General features: G+C 32.6%; 1 protein-coding gene across 6 annotated transcripts in view; it reads left to right on the plus strand.

The window, feature by feature from the left end:
* Positions 1-239: 239 nt before the first annotated feature.
* LOC139685714 (uncharacterized) overlaps positions 240-13,526 on the plus strand; it is a 30,732-nt gene continuing 17,445 nt past the window's right edge. For 5 of the 6 annotated variants that reach the window (XM_071582741.1, XM_071582742.1, XM_071582740.1 and 2 more), the window contains exons 1-3: positions 240-350; positions 11,017-11,172; positions 11,764-11,885. The gene's annotated coding sequence lies outside the window, so the exon portion shown is untranslated. Of the gene's footprint in view, positions 351-11,016; positions 11,173-11,763; positions 11,886-13,065; positions 13,121-13,526 lie in introns of all 6 variants that reach the window. The other variant, XM_071582743.1, reaches the window with a different exon arrangement.

Below are 13,526 nucleotides of genomic sequence, written 5' to 3' on the forward strand. Positions count from 1 at the left end.
TGAGAGGGAGAGAGGGAGAGGCGGAGTAGTGGGCGTCCACGGGCGGCGGCAGGTGGGAGGATTTTGCGTGGGATCGGCGGCGTTGCAGCCGAACGGGGTGCCGGGGAGGGGAGCGCGGGAAGGCTTTCGGGAGGGATGGGGTGAGAGGGGTGGGAGCTGGCGGAGGGGCAGGAGGGGTAGGGCGAGGAGGGCAAGGGAAGGAGCCCGAGGTTGGGCTGAGTGAATATCTGCCGCGGCGCTGCTCTGGCAATATTGATTGCGACAGACTCGCTCTATCCTGCTCGCTGCAGAGACACCAGCAGAGAGGGGCGCAGCGCCTACAGTCATTCTCTCGCTTCCATCTAAGATAAGTACGGAAATTATTTATATACTAGCTCTATCTTAAAACATTTTTGTTAATATTATTTGTCGTTTGCTACCTGGTTCCTCTCCTTTTTGCTCTTGAATATTGTGGTGCATTTTCCTTGCGTTTCGCAACCTCTGTCTCTCTCTCTCTCTAGTGTGCTATTGCGACCGCTTTCGCATTTACTCGTCCATTCATGTTGTGCGCAAGCATTCCGTTTTGAGCGTGTGACGTGGTGGACGAGCGCAGACCTTACTACCCTCTACCTTTTGAATCTCCTCTCTCATTTTTCCTATTCTAATGCCAGTTTTTGTTTCCCTGCTGGCTCGAGCGTATAAAAATATATTTATTTGTATGGAGATTCCTGAAAGCTAATCGAAATATTTTAGAAAATATTCGTAAGTTAGTGTAATCTTGATTATTTTAAGTGCGCATTCCATATGTTTAATTATTATAGTTTCAAAGTGATCTCTATTTTGTTCACATTATCAATTCTCTATTCCTCGTGTAAGCATATGCTCTTTGTACTCTTGCAACGTAAGGCAAAAATTTATTAGTATATTCTATCGTTTATTCCCAAATTTTCCTCTCTTTTTCCCTTGTATTACCAAGCACGTTTTCAGATTTAACGGAAATATTTTATTGCGTTTATGTAAAACCTCAAGTTGATTTACGAGCGCGCAAGTAAAATATATTCTTTATAGGTGGACAGTCAACTCTCCCACTCTATTTTTGCTAAAAAGAAAAGACCAAAATTATGCCTTGAAATCAGTTAACTCATTTGAGTTTAAATATGAAACAACTCGCTATATCATTTCACTGAACGGGTAAGGAGCTCATACCCTCCACTTGGTAAAAGTTAAAACCGGAACGCCACAATCATGTTCCTCAATATTCTACGTCCGTAAATGCAGTACATATTTCTTAAGTATTTAGAACAAATTGAAAGTATTAAACGGCGAAAAAAAGAGTTAGAAATTAGACTGTCAGAAGGGGATTATGCTGGGGCTATCTTTAACTTGTGCGTATGTTTGTCTTGCGACGTTGTATATATTCACTGATTACGGTAATATATGAAATTTATTATTTGATACAATGTAGTTTCTATTTAAAATTTATGTACTAAATAACAATAGATTTGCACTCATGCCAACAAATTTGATTAGTTGAATATGAATGTACATTCGTTAAATAAGCATACATGCATTTAAGCAAAGGGCATAGATTACATACTATATTACATTTACAGTTTCGCGATTTACATTATAAAAATCCGTTACGTTTGCTGGCGCGGATGAAGCACTCTCCGTGTCTTTTTTTCAGCGTTAAATGAATTATTTTATAATTTACGTTTTCTCTGATAAACGTTTAAGTGGCCGGACTGAAAAAAGCTACTATACTGGTACATTTATGCGTCCTTATGCCGCGCCTGTCATTCATTTATTATTCATTCGTCCCATTCTTAACCCGGAACTTATTGTTTATTAATCCATTGTGATTCTAATTATATATCCCATGAGGTATTACATTATTATTTATTAAATGCAAAATCATTCCAGAACAAAAAATCTTATGCGTACAGGAATAGAAAAGCGCAAACTTTCGAAATCTCGGAACCATATGGTAAGCAATCACGGCTGAAGGTCATTTAAAAACAAACTTTTAAGGACGCACGAGGGTTATATAGGCTAAATACCTGCAAATTTTACGATATTTAAGCATAATTTGGACATTCAACAATTCAAAAGATCTCACTTTAATATTTGCCAGCCAAAAGAATTTTAAAAATGCACGGAGGTCTTCAACTCTTAGCACAAATGCAATGATTAAATTTTTTGTGTAAAATATTCGTCTCAAATAAAAATCATAAATCAGGAAGTATTTTCCTTTGATGTAAGTGATTTCATATTTCAATTCCATAGTATAGAGGGAATAAGTGAACAGTTTCCAATCCATTTTTTATTTAAATGTTTATACGTAAATCCAAAAATTATTCAGTAATTGAAAGCTGTGACATAGCAGACATTTTTACGCCAAAAATGTAGATTTTTTAAAGATTGAACCCCTCTTGTTCAGCGTGCATGGATTCTCGTCGTATAAATGTAACAAATATTAATATATTGAGGATACATGAAGATGAGAAGATCTATGGTTTAACTCTTAAATTCCTTTTATTCAGCAAAGTTAATTTTTATCCGCTAGAGTTAAGTTCAAATTAATCTCATTAGGAAATGGAATGTTATTTCTAAGAAAACTTTCGGCTAGAAAAAATCCAGTAATTTAAACATTTTCAGTAGTATCTTTAAACGACTTGATCACCCATCGCTTCATGAGTGTCAGTTTCATGAAATTTAACTTCATTGCTGCAACAACTAAAGCGGTTCATATAATAACAAATGAACGCTTTTTGCGTACCGCATCTCTTATATGACTTGACATTTAATATAGAATAATTATAGTATTGTTTAGTTAGCATATTCGAAGTCAAACATCTGGCCAGAGAATAACAGTAATGTAACCTAGTTGCAATTTGAAAAAAATCGCGAGGGGAAGCAAAGAAAAAGATTTGCCAGCGCGAATTATAATAGTCAATATAAAATGTACTCCTTCCTCAACACATTCTGCAATTTTTTTAATTATCAAATAATCATCGATCATCAAATCCATATGTTACCAAATAATATCATTTTATCATTGAAAAATCCAAACTACATGCTATAATTTATAAGAACGTTATTCCTCAACGGGATATAATTTTTTAATTTTTTCATGTTAATTTTTCTTTTGATTTTAGAGAAATTTATACTTTTTCACATACGCTATTGCTGATACCTCGGTGGAAGTATCTGATATTTTCAAAGATCTGGTGTCAAAGTCAAAGATCATATAGTTCCGAAACTGGTGGCAAACATCTGTTGTCCAAATAGAATATACGGATTTCCTTTGATTGTAAGTTTAAGTTTATTTTCAAATTAGGAGGTTATCGTTTCTTGTTGCAAACATGAGAAGTAAGCGTTCTGTCATGCAGCAATTCTACCCTTTGTGATAATTAACTATTTGTCGCAATTTCAGTATGTATAAATACTTTTAAAACTTTATTAAATAATTTTTATTTACAAATAGTCTTTAATTAACTTCACCAATACGTCTGTTTAAATATTTTTCTACTTTTCATGCAACACCTAATTATTTCAGTATTTTATATTTTTCCACGTGCTACATCATAATATAATTGAAGGCTAAAATGCGTATTTTAAGTGGAAAATTTGTGCGTAAAAAATAACACGAAAATGTGAAAAAATAATTGAACTTTTCAAAGTGATAAGGGTTTGGGAATTAACTTCACTCTTTATGACAATTAATAGTACCATCTGGAAACAACATTCTTATTTATGTAAAAAGTCAATTTTATGTAACATTATTTCGAAAAATTACACATTTATCAGTAATATTAATAATCATGCCCCTAACCGATTTAATATTTTTTAGGCTGATCAAGCAAAAATATCAATGACATACTTATTATTTTCCTCTCTAATCCTACCATTTACATTGAAAGGCGACCCAAAGAGTTAAAATGGCACGTATTCAACCAAGTGCTTCTGTGCAAAAAGATTCACAATATCTTTTAAAGACAAAAAGATATCTTTTAAAAACAATCCCCTCAATAAGGAAGCCATTTCCTCAAAGTTTTAATGATATCTCAATGGAAGCGTTAGGTAAGATTAGTACTCTTTTTTTATAACTTTACCACTTGGAGCACCCATTTTTATCTCGTCTCTTTCAATATCCCGAGACAAGTGAATGGTGGTTATCATGAATAGCACTCACAGTCGTCAAAGGGTCATATGGAAAATTGATTGTTAGTCTGATCAGATATGAACCTACTGATTTGAGAAAAGATTGAGTTGAATTTTCCAAATCGACCCGTATGGGTTCAACCGTTGATATTCGCCCAAAATGTACATAGGCTATCACTATTTTAACGATCGGAAGAATTTTCACCGAGAATAAATGGAGTTAAAATCGTTCCTGCACTTACATCATCCGATTTCTCGTTTTGGATTTCTTTGAATTTTTAAACTTTACAGAATATATTTCGAACCGAGAAGTCTCAAATGCGTAGTTTTTCATGGAGCCCTCATCAAGTGCCAAATTCGGCTTTCTTTATCTCTGTGAGTCCAATACTGTAAACTTAGAAAATTATCTGTCTCACATCGAATTTCTGAATTTAGATTAAATGAATTTGTCTGTTGCGTAGCAGAATATTAATATTCAACTTTATGAATCTCAAATTCTAAAGGGATTCTCTATGACATCTTCCTTCCCATGCATTATAACATATGTTCCCGGTATTATTCAGCAGTTTATTCGGTCAGATATTCATTATATCATATCTTTCATTCAGTTTTAGTATATAAGTAAACACCCAAGCGTAAGGAGCACAAACGTGATTTGCGTCTTTTGAAATTATATGTAATGCATGGCCGGGCTCCATATGAGAGTAGTGTTTCTTGAGTGTGCACGTTATTTGACTGTCATTTACTTTATTATGTTATGATATAAAATTATTTTTAGATTTCCATAGTGAAAAACAAACGAAAAAAAATGAAAAAGGTTTGTGATCGCAAGTATAGGTAATTTAGTCATATACTGAGCTCTAATTTCGAATTCTGCGAGGAGCATGCAAGATTTTGAAGCTATTAATTTTACAATTTTTATAATTTTTTCTCAGAGTGATATGATGTGGAGATATGTTGTGTAGTCCTAACTGTTCCTATTATGCCTCAAAAGTATCGTTTATCTTCCTGAATATCTTAGTATGACTTTCCCAGTTGTGACAACAGGTTTCCATTCTATTTTGTCAAATAATCTTTACACCCATATTTTTTATCGTAGCAAATTTTCGGGTCAATCAGATCTTCTTTTAAATGTATCAAATATATTTATTATAACTATCTTCCGTATGACTAGATTATTTGCTAACATAAATATTATCCTTCATTCATGTCAGATTTTCTCCACAGTGATTCTTGTAATGCTAGGTAAAGACATGATATTCCAAGAAAATAATGACAGTAGGTAGTTTTTCTAAGCTAACGTTTCAACATTGAATGGCAATTTCCTAAAATCCCTAAATTTTTTACATATCCGTCTCAGGTATGGTGACTGTACTAAATAAAATTTGAATGGACTTAATTACACAAAAACTAGTAAATATAGCGTTTGATAATATTGAAAAATGTTGCCACTAGATAACACTGCGTGGGTTAAGCATTGAAATTATTGATTATGATAAATCCGCTACCGAAAATTTTGAAAAATGTAACATCTTGATAACTTTTTAAAATTTCAATGAAAAAAATGAAAAATTTTGTTCAATGACGACGAAAATTCCATTTAATGATGAGTCAATATTTATTTTTCCAAGCGGACTAATATCCTGCGCCAGTACATTTCAGCTCCTGCGTTACTCGTATCTTTAGTAGTTGTTACCGGGTGATTTAACAACGCAAAAGGAGTAGCAATTAAGTAATAATAAAATCTCGAATTTAATTAATTCTCTGTTATTTACCAAATGAAAACATATGTGTACCTGAATTTTTCAGACATTTGTTAAACATTTTACTTGGCTTTATACTTAAATACATGGAACTCGGGGAATATATTGAATTGATATGCATTATTTGAAGTCCTAGGACCTTTTAAGACAGAGTTGAATCGTCGTTCCACCCAGTGTTATTTTCTTCTATTTCCCCGTTGTTTTTAAAAGTGAAAGCTTACAAGCTTATGTTACATAAGTGATAATTACTGTCAACAATGTATTAATATTGAAGGAAAACGTTACACAGATTGTGTTGCACCCGCCAAGGTTTAGTAGAAGGTTTTTCCTTGTTCCGTCCTAATGATTTTATTTCGCTAATACCATTTAAATAATATTTAATTTACATTGAGAATCGGGATCTATTGAAGTACATGTTATGCAAGCATTATGAGAATAGTAAAAACATATGACGCTAAAAATTGGATCTGAGCAAGGTTTTTTTGTCGGGAGTAAAGAATCTGAACTTGAAATCAACTCCTATTTATAAAATGCTGGCAAAACTATCGTAAGAACCTCAAATTTCCACGCTCGAATATAAAGCATTAATAATTCACTGATTAGCATATTCATCACCGTCATATTGAAATGGACCAAATATGATGCATGTTATCACAGAAAATAGAGCATTATGGGACTCACTATTCTTATGTCTGTTCAGATTCTAGAATTCTCTTAAAACCTTTCAGCTTTTGTAAAATGTATCATTTTATCTTCCCGTTTCTTGACAAACCGTCATTATATGATTACGCTTTAGTTTCTAGAAGTTGCAGCAGTGTATTCATTGATTTTCTTTTAAACATTTTCAAAGGGAGGAGCATGAAATTCCACTTGCTTCAAATAGTTAACTACCAAAACTCGACAAAAATTACCCTCTGCTAACCAGTAACTCTTGATTTTTCTAGGAATTAAATGTAAAATTAAGCCCAATTTTTTCTATTCACAAAGAATACTTACTAGGAAGTCTCCGAGAAAACCCCCCAAGTGTAAGTTTTATAAGGGTTACCTCTGGGATGCGTAAAAATTTGAAAACTTTTGGTCTAAAGCTTTAACATAAATCATTACTAGGCATAGGATAAAAAATTTTTGTACTTCCCATCCTTTATCGTTTCTATTAAAAACCCGACATTTTGTAGAACAGCCATAAAATTTCATGTGCTCTTTCTCTATACTACGTCATAAAAACAACTTTTTCTCAACTTGAAATTTTACCTTTTTGCCTCCCGTATGCGTTCCCTTCCCTAGTCAACCCTTGTTACTATTTCTCGACGCGCTCTGTGACCAATGGGCCAAGGGATCCAAGACATTTTATCCGACGTATCTCTTTTTCTTCTCAACTTCCATCCGCATTTCCTCTTATTCTGCCTGATATCCTATCCTTATCTCCAATAAGGTTAGCTCTGTAGTATTTTCCAGCCACGGTGGCTCCACCCCACTTCCTGAGCAATACCGCTGTCTTCCCATCCTCTTCCCTTTCCCCAGTACGTTGCCCTGTCAGTTCTTCCCTTGAACCCATCTTTTTCCTTCCATGCCTCCTCTCGACGGTTCAACCCTTTTTCCTTGATCCCAGGTGTCAATCCTTGGAATACTTGGTCACTTGCAACTAATAATTCATCGAAATATTCTCAGATTCTTTAAATTTGATTTTTACTTATACCCTAATGCTTTAGTTCACCCAAGTAAGCAGCGCCATCGAGTTAGCAAAACTGGCTTTGCACTTTTTTGAATAAATTTTAAATTTTTGGCTGAGACCATAAGAAATATTTGTCGTTTAAATGGGGGTAAATCCCAGAGTAGATATATGATATAATAATTTTCATGCGTAGCAGTGAAAAACAGATAAGTTAATGACACAAAAATATGAGTCTTAAATTTAAGCTGTTTGAAAGAAATATTACATACACCCCCAAAAGGATTAAAAATGGACGCTCTCGAGCAAATGGAGATACGGAGGCACCTAGCAAACCCCAACTTGACACTTGTAGCGAGCAGTTGTTCCCGTCCTCTCCCCACTCCTTTCTGAGAAACTAGCTTGGAATTGTTCAAACCAACCCTTCAACGCACCCGATCGCCCCCACCCCTCTCAGCCCTCCCTCACCTCCCCGCCCCCACTCTGTCCTGAGCATATATATTCTCGCACTGTTGCTACCTGATGATGCCGCAAGTTGGTGAAACGTGTTGTACCTTACAACAAAAATCTGTGGAAAAGTTCGATGTCTTTTTAGTATGGATATAAAATACTTCCACGAAGTGAACCCTGAAACAGTAGAATATGTTTGAAAGAAGTCTAAAATTATTTGTATGAGTTGTGAACTGGAAACTTTTATCACTATGCCAATATTTTATTGAATTTACATGGTCTTCTACAGAAGCTCAAGATATTAAAGGAGACTATGCTTTATAAGAACGAAACTGAGTTCTAAAAAATGCTGTTAACCATCGCTTTTGACGCTAAAAATTTAATTTCTCCTTCTTTGATATAACGGTGGCTAACCTTTCCGCCCGAGAATTGGAGAGTAATGCATTTCAGTCAATTATTATTCTGCAGGTTTCACTGCCAGTGCCAACTGTAGAGAATTCTATTTCAAAATTATAACCAATAATCGGCTGTAAAAGAGTATTGAGATGAAAAAAGTGGGAACTTTTAAACAACTCATTATTCTGATGCTTATTAAAACGTATTACATAGCTGAGAATAGAAAGGCTGCGTAGCACGAAACATGAACTGTGCCAAAATAAAATAAAAAACTTCGAGGATTTTTAAACGCTTTATAGATGTAGAATTTAAAACCTTAAATGTGCAATGACTTATTTTTTTAAGAAAAGCAAAATGAGTATTGATTGCATTTTTTTCAGAAATGCACGCCCAATAAGCCACCATAATCTTGCCCTTCAATACCGATTTTTTTACTAAAAAGATGGCACTCGTAGCAATTAAGGACGAGAAGATGATTTAATAATTTTGTTCCTATATAACTGTTCATTTAGAAGGTTAATCATTTTCTCATGATTTTCATTATTTTGCATTCAAATAACGTAATACAGATACGAAATTTAACACAAGTAATGCACAATTATTTTCTAAACAAATCATGGTACTTCTGTTTCTTATGTCGCAACTATAACCCAGTGTTCGTTGATAAAGCTTTGAAAGATGCTCCTTTTCATCCATATCAACGTAATTTAACACTTACACATTTGCATATCAGTTATTTATTTTAAACAGAAGTAAAGATTGCTTACAGCCGTATTACAGCCATTAGTGCATGTGGCATCTATCATAAGTAATTTCACCACATTTTATTTTAGTATATTAGATATATTCACGTAACCAAAGAATTAGCTTTCGTAAACTTGAACACAATTTCGCGTCGTAATAGAATTACCTTAGCCCCGTGAATACTAACTACCCCCAATACATGTGTGCTTAGCACATTTTATCTGCTATAATACGGAGGTATTCTGCTAAAAACAGCACCAATAATTCTGATATTCTGATGCTTTGGATAATTCATTCCAAGTCTTATGAAGTTTTCATAATAATTCTGTTACTTAATTGACTTTATTTTCCCGTGGCACTGTGTTTAACCATTGAGAAAAATTCGAGAATTAAATCGCTTTCAATAAAAACTTATGTGTATATTTTTCAAGCAAAATTATTCTTTATTGCATGGGGATTTGAATCTTTTGTTTTTTTATCAGTTGTGATGGTGTTACTCCTTTATCTTCGAACTTACTTGATAATTATAAGGTTAAATTGAAACTCACTCTATGCCCAGCCAGCTTCAAAAGAAATGTCTACTTAGGCACCGTTGAATGTAGATATAATATTTATGAGGACAATTATTTTAGATCAATTACATTTTTTACGACCTTTCCTGACTCAGTATTTCAATTAAGTTTTTAATGGAAAACGTCATGTAAAAATTTTCTGGATTTCTAAATTTGACGATCTCTCGAGATTCATTTTGGTATAGTACAAAAATATTGAATAATTAAGATTCTTATTAAATCATTCATTTCTTGGTTAACAATTTTTGTCTTATATAATTTTTCTTCTGCATATAAATTTTAAAAATTCTTAGACAATCAATTGCATAATAAGCATAGCATAGCATACCTTATATAAGTTAAAACAATGACAAATTCTTATTTGCTAATTATTATGCACATTGAAGAATTTTCTATATATCTTGATCACGTTTTTTTTTAAATGTTCAAGTCTATTCAGGGCTTGACATAGACTTAATTTTGGCAATGAGGCCCTCATTATCATATACAGTTTTTGTGACCATCCGGAACCCTTGATGAGCATGCCTTTTAATCCTTTATTTTCCAAATTTTAAAATGTGACATTCTGTGCGAATGTTTGCTAAGCCAGTGATCCCATTCATTACCTTCAAGTACTTTAAGATTATAGTTATACTTCCTGCGATATTGAATTGATTATTATATGTTAATACGATTTTTACGATGAATGAAGTGTCTCGTAAGCATGCTTAAATTTGCTGGCAAAGAGATCCAATTGCCGATAGCCAATGATACATCATTTATTAATGAATATGTCAAAGTTCTGAAAAAAAGGTTTTTCGGAAACTGGTGGAGGATTTGCGAGTTTCCAAAAATCTATCTCATACCATAAATATTTTATTAACTTGAATAATCTTTATCCTACAACCTATAGTAGAAGAATGCATGTAAAAGTGAAAAGCCTTTATTATCCTTTTTAATCAGTATTTTACTATCTTCCAACTCTCTGATTGTTACAAATTGCCACCTTCTAACTCTCTTGACATGCTTTTGTTAAATTAATATATTTGTTAGTTGTTCTCCTCTTCTAAAATTCTCAGAGTAAGATTTTTTTCAAAGATTTAATTATCTTTTGGTCATGGTAATGAGTTAACCCTTGAATTCAAAAATGCAGAATGTTGTATAAGTCCTGCTCATAAACCTTAAAGAAAATGAACTTCATAAACAGATATTGAGTTTTTTTTCATTTCAAATGTTTAATATTAGACTATTAAATTATTAATTTTCTATTGAACTAAATTATGATTCACTTCCTTTGCAGGAAAATATACACTTAAAGGTATTATTATTTGTTGAAAGTGAGCCCATATGCAAAACCATATTAAGAAAGAGCAAATGGTAAGAAGATGATTCATGAGACCCCAAAGCTAGATAGATTGGCCGTAGCATTAGCCGAGACTTAAAAATAAATGAGAAGGTAAGGACTAAATGATTTTACATTTGTTCCAATGAAACATATTGCCATCGATACTAAATTTTTAGAAAAACCATGGAGAATATTGATATATTTTATAAATCATCATGATGGCAATATAAATTTTTCATCATGAATGAACACTAATGATTAATGATGACTCCAATGTGACACCACTGCATCAAAAAAGGCAAGGCCCTTGAATCTCAATATGTATATAAACATTTGAACTAGGTACCTACCAAATTGTGATATAAATGTTTAGTAATTCCTAATGAAAGCTATCAAAACTTTAAAAAATGTTGAGAGCAAACATTGGCTAAAAATTACGTTCTGATATTAATCAACTATGTGCTTTCTCAGAAATATGAAAGCTTGGCAGAGCTTTTAATGAATACCTACATATATATCCTTTCATTTCACTTTTATGTGACCACTGATATGGCTTCAAATTATAATCATGAACTCCCATCTACTAATTTCAATGATGCAATAACACTTAAATTTTAATCGTTATCAAATCACAGTGCATTATTTAGTCACTAAATCCATTTCTTTATCTTACAATCATCATCATTATCCTGGGATCAACAGAAACCACATCTCCAGTAACTGTGCCTGAATACATCACCTTCTAGTCTTCTTATTCATCTTCAACAACCAATTACAGCATTCCTTGATTTTCCCACACATGGTATAGGGGAAGGAGAAAAGAGGTAATATATGTTCCTTGATATATTTGTATTTATGTAAATAATGATTATTTTAACCTAGTATGACCTTGCCTATCAGGGGTTTGGAACACTGTCAACAATTTATGACTAAAAATCAATATAGCATAATACAATGTCACTGCTAATACTGCAAAGTGTTATAGAGGTATCAAAAATTATTTTGTATTTTTTCTTGAAATGTGATTTAATTCAAATACAGCTTTAGCTTTACAATTTATATAATTTCCATTAAAAGTTGCCCTATGATAGCTTATATCTAATCTAATATTAATTCTTTAAATTAGGGTCATTAAGATCCCACTGTTACCTGCCCAAAAAAATTCTAAATTTGGGATATGATGATTAATTCCAGGAATTCTATGATCAAATCATGAGTAATATGAGTATTTGAAATTTAAAATGTTTTTGAATGCTTGGCTCTCTGCCAAGCCTCTCACAATTTAAAAGAGTCATTGATCACCTAAAAGTACATGCATACAAAAACTTGGTCTCATATATTTAGAAAACAAGGCTATAATGATATTAGTTTTAATTAAGAAACTATTAGATCATGATTCAGATTTGATTATTTTTTAAATTTGTTGTTTCGAGATTAAAGCACAAGGAAAAATAGATTTGGTTGCTAAATACAAACTGTTCTCTTACAAATATCATACCATCATAATTGGAAAAGAAATAAATTAGAAGCACCAATGATACATGAAGGTATTTCATGGAACAATAGTACACTGTTACAAAATGCCCCAATTTTTTTGGGTTTTTACCTAATCAATAATTCAAATGATAAGGAACAAACCGCTTAACAAAAACTTCATCGTTCATTCTAGCATGCTTAAATAAGTTCTTAAGGCTAACAAGAGGAGCCATTACAACTATATAGTATATTAGAGCAGGTTAAACACATTTATTCAAATTATATCAAATTTTCAATTGCATTGCTTATGCTAATTTAATAATGCAATCAATTCGCACCTTAGTCCAATGCTGTACCTATCCTCAATTAAAAGTGTGAAATACGTGATATTAATTGATCCTGTTATCATGGGGGTGTGGAATTATATATTATATTTCAAAGATTTTTATCAGGTTTCCACATAGCCATACCTTAATTAAAGGAATTATTGCATGTATCATCTGACCCACATCTGAAATGAATTTTCAGTTATTTCTTAAATCCTGAATTTCTGGGGAGTTTCCACTTTTTGTAGATAAAGCAGGTGAGTTGATACTCATTTTTTATTAGTCACAAAATTATGCTATTTGGTACTGCTTCACTTTTCAATTTCTTTAAACCTGTACCTTAGCTAATTCTAGTAGGCATGAAAGTGATAGTGACAGATTTCAGCAAACATATAATTCAAAATGGGAGGTTAAATGTTATTTTAAGTTGTATGCATTAGGAAAGAAAGCTGATTGACTTAGTTGCCCATAATAATAATCACTATAGCATCTAAAAACTGAAATATTTAATTTATTTCATAATCATATGCAACATTGTGAATATCAATAAAATATTTTGAGAGATACACAACAAATAATCAACCCATTTTATGATATAGAGGGGGTATATATTTTAAAAAATTTTAAGTTTTACTCTTAAACTTTAGAGAAAAATTCTGTTGT

This window comes from Hetaerina americana, unplaced genomic scaffold (assembly GCF_022747635.1).
Source record: "Hetaerina americana unplaced genomic scaffold, ioHetAmer1.1.p SCAF_12, whole genome shotgun sequence".
NCBI classification, from domain to species: domain Eukaryota; kingdom Metazoa; phylum Arthropoda; class Insecta; order Odonata; family Calopterygidae; genus Hetaerina; species Hetaerina americana.